The 12317-nt window shown below is 43.8% G+C and overlaps 1 long non-coding RNA gene across 1 annotated transcript; it reads left to right on the forward strand.

Annotated features, from left to right (window-relative positions):
• The first annotated feature begins 4737 nt into the window (after positions 1-4737).
• On the forward strand, positions 4738-6795 carry LOC116081667. The gene is made up of 3 exons (XR_004114957.1): positions 4738-4885; positions 5627-5883; positions 6185-6795. It is a non-coding gene; the product is annotated as an uncharacterized LOC116081667 (long non-coding RNA).
• The last annotated feature ends 5522 nt before the right edge of the window (positions 6796-12317 follow it).

Below are 12317 nucleotides of genomic sequence, written 5' to 3' on the forward strand. Positions count from 1 at the left end.
ACACACACACACACACACACACAACCACCACCTTTACCACCACCACCACCACCACCAACAACAACAACAACAACAATTAATGGAAGAAAAAAGTCATAAAGTTTAGACAGAGCAAGGAGGAGTTTTATGGGAAGGTTTGTTTGGAAGAAAGAATGGGAAAGAAAATGATGTAATTATAATCTCAAAAAATAAGTAATTTAAAAAAATGTACAAAGTGGTTTTGCTCTTTTTCTCAGAATTGAGTAACTATCACCTTTCTCTATTAAGAAAAGTTATCACCCTCAAAAGAAAACCCATACAGTCATAAAGTTTGGATGATTAAAAAAAACGCATGAAATGGGGACTGGGAATATGGCTCAGTTGATAGAGTGCTTGCTTATCATGCATGAAGTACCCTAGCACTACATAAAACTGGGCACAGTAGTACATGCCTATAATCCCAGTACAGAAGGTCTAGGTTGTTCTCCGCTACAAGACCACTACAAGTCCGCTACCTGGGACTTTGTCTCAAAGTAAAAAAATAAATAAATAAATAAAAATAAAATCTCTTAAATGCTTTCATTTATAAGAATTGCCTTAGTTATGGTGTTTCTTTGCAGCTATATAAAAGTGACTAAGACTGTTGGAAATATTAACCAGACAGGCACTGAATAGGGTGTATTTGTATGATTTTCTCACTCATAGTTTGTGGTGGTTTAAATAAAAATGGCCCTATAGACTCATACATTTGAGTGCTTAATCACCAGGGAGTGGCACTTTTTGAGCAGGATTTTTTGAGACATGGTCTCTTTGGAGGAAGTGTGTCAGTGTCCATGGCAGGCAGAGCCTCCCTCTTTCTCCACTTTCAGATCACGATGTATCTCTCACTCACTCCTCCAGGACCACAGCTGCGTGCCACCATGCTTCATACCATGGTGATAACGGACTCACCCTCCGAAACTGTAAGCAGGTCCCAGTTAAATGCTTTCTTTTATAGGAATTGCCTTAGTTATGGTGTTTCTTTGCAGCTATATAAAAGTGACTAAGACTGTTCTAACTTTAAAAACGTTTCCAGAATCAAAAGAATCCAGTTATGAACACCTTGTGCCAGAAAATAAGTAGATACATTTGTGTCTTTCCATAAGCTCCACTTTATTGAATAACAATAAATATATACTCTATGTTGGTTTAGTTGGCTGCAATTTGCCAGATAGTTAAGATTTCCCTTATAATTGGCCATTGACCCCCCAAAAGTATTCTAATCACCATGATTAACATTAACCCTCAGATGACACAGTACACAGTAATTACATCTCTATGTATATATGTCTGTCTGTCTGTCTGTATGTATGTATGTATGTATGTATATGTGTGTGTGTATGTATGTATATATGTAGGTTAAAGAAAGGCTACAAAGTGTTAAATAAGTCACAACAGAGTTTAGTGGACTTAAAGGGATCTTATAAGAGGTATGAGAGGTGCTGGAGCAGTGGCTCAGCAGTTATAAGTGCCAGCTTCTCTTTCAGAGGACTGGAGTTCAGTTCTTAGACCCCCATCAACAGGCACACAACTGCCTGCAGCTCCTGCTCTGGAGAATCTGATGACCTCTTTTGGCCTCTGCAGACACAGGGCTGGAGAGATGGCTCAGTGGTTAAGAGCACTGTCTGCTCTTCCACAGGTCCTGAGTTCAAATCCTAGCAACCATATGGTGGCTCACAGCCATCTGGGATCAGATGCCCTCTTCTGGTGTGTCTGAAGACAGCTACAGTGTACTCTTATACATAAATTAATAAATCTTTTTTAAAAAAACAGACACAGAGGTATAGAGCTGATAAAGATGCAAAGAGAGTCTCGGATGAGGTGCGGGAAGAAGATAAATAGCCCTATTGTCCTATTGGAGAATCGCTGTGGAGCCAAGCCACCAAACCATAGGGTCACTGTGTTGAATTCAGGCCTCTGAGCTGAGTTGAGCTGCAGAGGCAAGGTGCAGAACTTGCTTAGAGGATGGGCTGCAATTCACATAGGTGGAGTCAGCAATAGGGATTGAGCTGAGCTGCAGTACTGGGACAATTGGGAATCTTCTGCCTGTCAATCAGGTGGCCAGATGACAGCTCCGTGGGGACCTTCATCATCACAACATTTGATATCATCTTCTTTATAGCATCCAGGTGAGAGGGTTGTACCTTAGATAAACCTTAGGGTTGTTTCTTTCTGAGTTGGGGTGGGGGTTAATATACCCAAGCTCTCACCTGGCCTGATCTATTCTGATAGGTTTATAAGGTAGGATAGGAATAGGCTATTTACCAGGGCTTATCCATAGATAGTGCTAGAAAGGTGGCAGTGTCTATGTGCATAACAAGAAGAGTCAGTCATCCTGCCTCTGAACTCAAAATGGTGCCAAATGCTGTACATTAAGTGGTGAGCACATACAGGGCGAGGTACAGGATGTGAGTGCTCTGCTTTACGTAATATGGATTGGTTTTCTGTCTGGGCATTTCCTGGTCTGCAATTTTATCGAGCACTCTCATTGTTCAGCTTGTTTCCCAAGGTCATCACTCCCTCATCCTGGGAGGTGAAGCTCTCCTTCAGAGTATTCTCAGCAACTCATGTCCTCTGCTCAGACTTTGGTGCCCCATTTGCCCTGGAAGTCCCTCACACCGTCTATCATAAAAGTCTGCTGTGGTTTCCTTCAATCACTCCACCAGCCACACTTGAAAACATCAACTGGATTGAACTGATTTCCCATTGCCTATTGATTTGGATTTCATTCCTCGTTTTGGCTGAGAGGATTCCATGAAACTCCTGCTTCTTTCATCTTCCTCTCCTCTCTTCTTCCACTCTTAGTTATGTATCATGTTTTCCTCAAACCCTGGACTTCTGGCCATTTTCCAAACAATAGATGTCCACAAACTCTGGGTGTGCAAGCACTGTTCCCTTTGTCGCATGTCCTGTCACCCACCAGACTCCTGTTCATGCTTCACAAACCAACAGAGCTCTTCTGAAAATAATTCCTTGTATTTCTCGAGACTATTCTATTCAAAAGACTTAGTTGTTTCCCCGGAGCCAACATAATAGGTTCTTAATTTTTCTTACTACAACATCTGGCATGTTGTGTGGCAATTTTTCCCAATTTCTTTTCTTGTCCCCATTTAACATGGATTGGTATTGACTGCACAGTGTGGACCAGAGGTGGGGAAAGGCATGTATGAGGCTAGCTTGTTGTGGCTGCCTGCAGCCACACAATGGGTCTTCTGGAATGGGAGTCAGAGCCTGAAAAATTAGGGAACCGGAATGCAGGAAGGGGTTTAAAAAATGAGACCAAGGCATGGTGTGCTTTCAGTCCTTCATCATTATTGAACTCTCTTTGTTACAAGCAGGTAGGTAGAGGAAAACCCTCCCTCAGCAACTCTTGGCCAAATCAGCATCTTCATCTTCAGTCTCTGGAGGCGGGACTTCCGGCTTAACAGGAACTTGGAGAGAGGCGTGGCTATTTGCAGGAACTTAGAGAAAGGTGTGGCTATTTGTGGCAAGGCAAGGTCTGAAAGAACCAGCACTTAGCTGAAGGAGGGTCGCAGCTTGTAAAATAAAAATGTTCTAAATTAGCAAATCTCTGAGGAATTTATAATTAAGATAAGGAGGGACATGCTACCCAATGTTTACATTCTTGTAGTCCCAGAAACTAGCACAGTTGGTATGTGCTCATGGGGAGCAGAGGCTCTGGTGGAGGCTGGAGAGTTAGGTAATCAGCCCCAGAAGGTGAAACACAATTAATTGGCTTGAGCCAATCAAAGCAGTGATTGCTGTAGTAAGTCCTAGCAAGTAAGTTACAAAGGGAAGCTCTGTCAGGGTTACTATTGCTGTGATGAAACACTGTGGCCAAAAGCAATTTAGGGAGGAAAGGGCTTATGTAGCTTCTGCATGGACCTCACTGTTCATTACTGGGGGAAGTCAGGACAGGAACTCAAACAGGGCAGGAACCTGGAGGCAGGAGCTGATACAGAGACCACAAAAGGGTGTTGCTCACTAGTTTGCTTCTCAGGGCTTGCTCCTCCCAGCTTGCTCAGCCTGCTTTCTTATAGAATCCAAGACCCCAGTCCAGGGGTATTCCAACTGACAATGGGCTGGGCCCTCCTCCATGGACCACTGCCCTGGCCTAGGAGTCTATTGATAAATTGCATCTGTGTGTTTGGAGGGTAGGACTAGGCAAACTGTGGTGGTTTGAATGAAAATGGCCCCCAGGGTCCCCCAGGAAGTAGCACTATTTGGAAGTATAGCCTTGTTAGAGTAGGTGTGGCTTTATTGGAGGATTATGTCACTGGGGGTGGGCTTTGAAGTTTCAGATGCTCAAGCCAGGCTCAGTGGTACTCTCTTTTTCTGTTGCCCGCTGATCTGGATGGAGATCTCTTAGCTCCTCCCTAGCACCATGTCTTCTTGTGTGCTACCATGCTTGCAGCCATAATGACAATGGACTAAACTTCCGAATCTATAAGCCAGCCCCAATTAACTGTTTTCCTTGATAAGAGCTGCCCTGGTCTCTTCACACTAATAGGACACTGACTAAGACATTAGGTAACTGATATTTGCCTTATTGAACACTGTCTCAGGAGGACTCCAGATACACATGAAAGCATTTGTTTGTATCTTAATCTTTGAAGCCTGTTATTTGTAGTTATTTTCTCCAGGTTGGAGCATTTGTTCTGTAAGTGACAACATGTGGAAGATCCCGAAATAAGATCCATAAGGTCTCTCCCCAGGTAGTAACAGCTTCTGAGCAGGAGACCCCTGACTGGCCAGTCAGCAAGCTGCCTGCATATTGCACAGGGAACCTCCAGAAAAGCAGCTTTTGTGAGTTGCTGGCTATGGGTGACAGCTTTCAGGTGATGCAGATTGAGTCATCTATGCTTCTGTAAGTAACCCTTCACCCATGCTCGGTAAATAATCCTGATGAATACATTGGCTCACCAATTGAACTTTGAGTGAAATTATTACGCTATCCATTATTGGTGCCTTCTTTGGAGTGAATACATTGTTCATGACTCCCAAGGAAAAAGTCATACAATACTCATGAAAGACTAGTGATTTCCTAGAAATACTGGGAGGTATCTTTTGCTTTTCACTATATTCCCAGCATCCTATCCCTTACTCATGGAAGTGGTCCAAAGGCACAGTGCATCTGATACTGAAGTGGGCAGAAATGATGGACCACGAGGTTCCTGCCCTGTTTGAGTTCCCTTCCTCCACATTCTTCCTATTCATCCAGTGTTTGCTCGCTGTGCTTTGCTCCTTGGTTGAAAGGTCTGCAAATTCATTTTTTCCATTAAATAATCATAGCAAGTGGTCTCTCATATGGCATGGTGGAGAAAGTGCTGGAAGCCAGGCCATCTCTGTAATCTGGTTTTACGGGACAGAGCTGGTAATTTTGTTTCCTATCTTATATCCATATTAGATATGCTCAGCTGGCTTCTCAAGTGTTTTCTCAACAAGGTTTAGAAAAAAATTAAATCAGAATATATTAAGTATACACAAGAAGTTTCACTGTGGCTTCATATAATAATTCTCATACATGTATAATGTCCTTTGATCATATTGAACCTGCATCACACCTCTTTTCTGCCACTTTCCATTCTCATTAGTCACTTTTAACAAGTTTTTAGATGTCTTCAGAATCTCCAGGGACAGAAAATACAAAAGTGAGGAGTTGTCCATAGGTAAAGTTCTGCCCCAGCATAAAGCCGAGAGAGCCAAGTTTGGTTGGAAGGACTTATGTGGAAGAAGGAAAGAACCAACTGCCAAAGTTTTCCTCTGGCCTCCATATGCATGTGTCCAGAGCAGGCTGCAAGTCCAAGAATATTTGGATGGAACAAATTAAACTTGGGTTTAAAAAGAGAGAGACCATGAAATTCGGTGAGTAGGTAGGTTTTCCTGTGACATGTCTCTGTATGCTTGTTTGTTTTACATGTGGCTGTTCTCTTGCTGCCATGGCGGAGCTTGTGACAGGAAGCTAGCGGCCCACAGCATTAAATATGATATATACTATCTGGCCTCTTTGCATAGCAAAGTTAATAATCCCTGACCAAGCCAATCCAATTCATTCTTATTTTCCTCGGGTGACAGCATTATTAAATTCCTGACCCTCTGTAATAAAGAAACCTTTTTGAATTTTCCAGTGATAGGTTTTGTAAGCACTTGTTTTTTTTCTTACCAGGTCAAGGTTACCTGCTATATCCTTGAGGAATTTAATCAAGATGGTTGGAGGGGCCACAGCAAAACTGAGGCTGTGACAATTTTATTGAGAGCAATCAAACTTTTACCTTTATCAGAAACAGAATGTAGTGTCGATTGCCAGGATTCACGCGGTTGTAGTTGCCAGGATACAAAAATGTTCGCTAACTATAAAGGGAACACAAGATTGATGTCTAAGACCAATTGTCCTGTCAAACTTCCATGCTCCCTTGACTACTAAGGGCACGTCCAGAGAAACACAAAGAGGCTTGGGAGCTTCACTGTCTGCTGAAGGAGTGCGTCTGTCTCCCAGGAACTGGAAGGCACATCCAGGAACTGCCATGGATTCCAACCTTAAAAACCCATGATATTTACCTCTCAAGGCAGCTAGACCAGAACTGCATGGTTCCCTGCAAGGTTTCTCATGGACACATTATTACATCAAAGGCAGCAGCGCTAGGTGCTGGTCCCGGCCTCCTTTAATGTACCACACAGCCATCTTCCAGTTAAAGGTTTGTCTGCCAGCTGGCCAAAGGTCTATATCTCTCCATGTGTTTTTACTCACAACCTTTTTTTCTTTATTTCTCTTTTGTTTTTGTTTTTGTTTTGAGATAGGATTCCTCTGTGTAGCCCTGGCTGTCCTGGAACTCTATCTGTAAACGAGACTAGCCTTGAATTCAGAGACAGGCCTGCCTCTGCCTACTGAAAGCTTGGACTAAGGCGTGGACCACCACTGCCCAGCTACAAAGTTGGATCTTGTACCCAGTTCTGCAGCCTTCTTATCAATACCCATTAGCTCTTGCACTAATCAAGCTCAGTTGGGCCTAGAACCCATCAGAGCTGCCCTAGGACTAAAGGTTTTTTTTTTTTTTCAGGTGGGGGGAGATGGGTATTTTGTTTGTTTGTTTTTGCCGGCTTTGGGGGCGTGCTTAGCATTCCTTCTAGGCTCTACCCAGCAGCAATAGCCAAGTAGGCTTGGCTTACTATAAAAGGGTCTGTTTGTCCCCCTCCTCACTCTCTTATTCTCTCTGACTCTCTTCTCTCCCTGACCCTTCTCTCTCTCCCCCCATCCTCCTCCCCCCTCCAAGTGTTCCTGGCTGCCTCTCCTTTACTCTTCTCCTATCCCCATCCCTCTCTCAGTCTGTTTTTCTGTCTCTACTCCCTTCTCAACTCCCCTTCCCATGCCTTATATAAACGCTAGTCTACACTATACCGGTTATATGGCTGGTTCCTCCTTTTTTTCTTTCTTTCTCTCTCTCTTTCTTCCTTTCTTTCTTTTTTAAAATAAAACACAACAGGGGGTGTGCAATAAATGGGCTTTAGAATTTTTGGAAGGGGCCAAGAAATAGATCATGACCTAAGCTTCCAGAAATCTCTTAGAGCTGTTGCCAGTGCTACTGCAGTTTCTAAGAGTCTGGGAATTACACCTTAAGTTTTCTCAACTCTCAAGTCTGTTGCCTCTGTTGCAACAAAATTCCGTGTGGTGTTTGGGCTATATGACAGAATTTCTCCTTCTCATTTTCCTGGAGGTCAGACGTCCAAGGGCAAGCTGCTTTCAGCACTGGTTTCTGGTGAGACCCCCTCCTTCTGTCTTGCAGACTGCTCCAGACTGGAAAACATAACTTCTGCTCACAGCAATGGCATCAGAACAATAGAAGCTTAATTGATTTCTGACAATAGCGTTGGTTGTGACGGTAAATGTGGCAACACCCTGATGGGTTAAAAAACTGGTCTCCAGTCAGGCCTGATCCTGAGGCGCCTGAGCTGTGAGAGGAGAGTGGATCAAAATTAGTCAAAGAAATTCTTCGGGCCTCTAAGGGTTAAGACAACCCTTAACTTGCCCATCCATCCTAGTTTCCTAGAGAGGTCTGGACAAAGCGTTTTTGTTGAAGTGAAAACTTCTTGTCCTGTCTTCTGGGCTTAGGGGTGTAGGACCTAAAGCCGGCGGGTTCCTTTCTCCAAGACGACTGGGGAGAATTGGGGTGCAGGGAACCACTGTGCAGCGACCCCAACAGTGAGCTCCTGTTGGGGAAAGGAGGCGCTCTCTCACCGGGTTCAGTAGCTGCAGGGCGCAGGCGCAGCACCTCCGCGGTCTAGCTCTACTGGTTCCCGGGCGTCCCCACCCGCCTCCCCCGAGCCTTGCTGTGTACTAGCACCCGGGTGCAGGGAAAGCTCCAGACAAGCACAGCCCATCCTCTTCACCTATAGCCGTCCAAGACACCCTTCTCTAGGCAGGAACCGATATTGATTGCCATAGATGACCTGGATTTGCCTGTTTTGCGAGCCCGTGTCTCCCCGGGCTCCTCTACTACCGAATTTAATAGGATGTTAGGGAAAGTGGTGAAATGTGAAATGTTACACGGACTTGTCGCTTGTAAATATCAAAATAGAAATACGTGACTGAGGCAGCATAGCATTGTAGAGGTAGTTATATCTATATTTACTAACTGTCTGCTTTCTGTGTGTTGTGGTCTTTTTAAAAACTATGCGTACAGCCGGGCGGTGGTGGCACATGCCTTTAATCCCAGCACTTGGGAGGCAGAGGCAGGTGGATTTCTGAGTTCGAGGCCAGCCTGGTCTACAGAGTGAGTTCCATGACAGCCAGGGCTACACAGAGAAACCCTGTCTCGAAAAACCAAACAAAACCAAACCAAACCAAAACCAAAAAACAAAAAAAACAAAAAAAACCCTACGTTTTGCTTGCATATATGTGCACCATGTGCGTGAATGGTGCCCACGGAGGCTAGAAGAAGGCATGGGATCCCCTGGAACTGAAGTTACAACGGCTATATGCCACTATGTGAGTGGGTATTAGGAATTAAACTGGAATTCCCTGGAAGAGCAGCCAATGCTCATAACTGCTAAGCCATCTCTCCAGCCCTCGGTTTTGTTCGCATCCAGGTGTTTCTTTTTGGTTCTTGTCAAACTCTGTGGATGTAATTTCAACCTCTGACCTTTATAACAAACCAGTTCTTAATCGCTGTGTGCTCTTGTTGGCTCACTGGGTCTGAAGGTTTGGAAATACATAAAAACACAGTTGATGCAGCTACTCTAAGGATTAGTTGCACTTGGAAATTAATGCTCAGCGCTACTTCCTGCTTTGGTTTGCCTGAATCCGTGGTGTGAAAGGCAGCGTCCAATCAGCTTGAGACTCGCACCTGGGCTACTACTTTCTGGTTGAGTGGCCTTGGGAAATCCCTTAGTACCTTGGGCACACCTGTAAAACCTTCCGTAAGATAGTGTAGATAAAAATCTAAAATTGTTTATACACCTCAGGCTGATCAGAGAATTAGGAAGAAGTGACTTATTGTTTGTGATGTACAAGCAGCAGTAGGGGCAAGAATTAACTCTGTGTACGAATATCTTTGCCTATCCTTTCAGGGGTCTGTGTCTGCCAACCATAGTGTTTGTTATATACTGAAATGGATTCTGTGCCCTTGTGACACTAGATGATCACATTGTTGTTAGCTCCAGAGACAGTCTAGGTTGACATGCAGAAAGTAGAACCTAGGAGCAGTGGGGCGGGGTGGAAGGCTGTCCTTCGTATTTAGGAATCGGTATAGGAATTGGGTTATATAAGGGTTCTTTTTGAAAGTGACTTTTTTTTTTCTGTCAAAAGCTTTTTTCCTGTCAACAACCAACTGATCCTTAAGACCCTAAACAAGGTCCTTCACTGTTCGCTGCTTTTTGCATATGGATTCTGTGATGCCTTTATGTCTTATTATTCTGCTCTTCCTAAAGAAGTGTGTTGTCAACTTCAATTTAGAGGGTTTCCAAGCCACAAGTGATTAGTATTCATTCTACCTTTGAAACTTGATCCTCAGTACAGAGATAATGATAATAAATAGCAACTAAGCTATCATTATAAATTCTTTTTTTTAAAAAAAAAAGTTTTAGTTGTGGCACTGGAGAGGTGGATTAGCAGTGTGGAGCACTGGCTGCTCTTCCAGAGGACACAGGTTCAGTTCCCAGCACCCACAAGGTGACTCACTACATTGGCAACTCCAGTTCAAGGGATCTTATACCCTCTTCGGTCCTCCATGGCACTGCACAGACAGACATGCTGGCAAAATACTAACACACGTAAAATAAGGGTAAGTCTCATTTTTTTCCTCTTAGTTATAATAGGAACAGGAAACCAACTCTTTTTTTTAATTTTTATTTTTTTTAAAGATTTATTTATTTATTATACATAAGTACACCGTAGCTGTCTTCAGACACGCCAGAAGAGGGTGTCAGATCTTGTTATAGATGGTTGTGAGCCACCATGTGGTGGCTGGGATTTGAACTCAGGACCTTCAGTCGGTGCTCTTAACCGCTGAGCCATCTCTCCAGCCCACAAAACAACTCTTAATTCTGAGGAGACTTTTGAAGAGCATGCTTCTCCTTTCCATTATTTTGTTGTGATGGTTGGGAAGAGAGGTAAGAGAATAAACTTAGCAACTACCGCTCACTGTGATCACTGTTGTTCGACACAGGGCTGTCCATCCTTAGCCTGGTATGGAACTGAGCTGTTGGGTTTAGAGTTTCACCAAGTGGAAGAGTTTAAAAAGCATGATTGCAGGTGAGGAGGTCAAGATGATCTGAAGCCTTAGGAAACTTGTTATAAACTGTGCTAGATACTGTGTGGAAAAGACAGTGTTCAAGGGCGCTGGAGAGATGGCTCACTCGTTAAGAGCACTGTCTGCTTTTGAGAGTTCCCGAGTTCCATTCCCAGCAACCACATGGTGGCTCACAGTCATCCATAATGGGGTCTGATGCCCCTTATGGTGTGTCTGAAGACAGCTACAGTGTACTCATATACATAAAAAATTATTTAAGAAAAAAAAACCAGTATGCTCTCTTAACCACTGAGCCAACCCCTATAGAAATGTTTTAAAACTAGTCTTACTTTTAAATCTGGGTGTTCACTAGTGGATTTGCTGTTCTTATCCACCACACAGACTGAGTGTTTGAATATGCAAATCCCAGGGCAATACCAACCTAAAAATAAATACACTAAGCTTGATTTGAGGTTTAAAAGGAAAAAGGGGACCTGAGTAGACTATCATATGAAGTAAAAACAGGACTGAGCAAACCAGGAGTCAGAATGACCATCCTGTTAGATTTTACTAGTCAGTTTGACAGAAGCTAGAGTTGTTTGAGAAGAAGGAGCCTCAATTGAGAAAATGTCTATCAAATTGAATTGGTCTGTAGGGCATTTTCTTTTCTTTTTTTGTTTTTTTGTTTTTGTTTTTGTTTTTTTTGAGACAAGGTTTCTCTGTGTAGCCCTGGCTGTCCTGGAACTCACTCTGTAGACCAGGCTGGCCTGGAACTCAGAAATCCACCTGCCTCTGCCTCCCAAGTTCTGGGATTAAAGGCATGCACCACAGTTCCCACCTGATTTAGCATTTGAAAACATACACAGGGGAGAAGCTCGTCCTGTGTGGCGAGTGTGGAAAAAGTTTCATCAATACTTCCCACTTTATTGTCCACGAGAGAACTCACACCGGAGAGAGGCCTTGAAAGTGTCCTGACTGGAAAGGGGTTTCCGGCAGCAGCCCCTTATTCAGTATACAGATTACACACCGGTGAAAAAGGACATATGAATGTCCTGCTTGTGGGAAAGGCTTCAGTCACAGCTATATTCTAGTAGAACACAGACAGACTCACACTAGAGAAAAACCCATCCAGTGCTCAGAATGTGGGAGGGGCTTCAGTTAGAGCGCCAGCCTGATTCACCAGCAGTGAATGCACACAGGTGAAGAGCCCTCCAAGAGTTTCGGTGAGAAAAGGGCTTTGGTTGTAATTCTACCCTAACAAAGCATCAGAGGACACATACAGGAGAAAAGCCTGTCCAGAGTGTGGAAAGACTTAGTAGTCAAGGTTCAAACCTCTTAACACACTGGAAGATGCAAGTGGATAAGAAATCCTCTGGAAATAAGAAATGTGAAGAAATCAGAGCCTCCGTGTGACAGAGGAGTGCAGAGTCCAGGCAGGAGAGAAAGCATCCAGGTGATGGGAATGTGCTCCTGAAAGACCCCTGGGGGAGACCCCCACTCAAATCTTGGGAGGACGCACACCCAAGGAATCACAAGAGACCACATCTTGATGTAATTACAAGAGGTATATTTTGA

Source organism: Mastomys coucha, unplaced genomic scaffold, assembly GCF_008632895.1.
Source record: "Mastomys coucha isolate ucsf_1 unplaced genomic scaffold, UCSF_Mcou_1 pScaffold7, whole genome shotgun sequence".
NCBI lineage: Eukaryota > Metazoa > Chordata > Mammalia > Rodentia > Muridae > Mastomys > Mastomys coucha.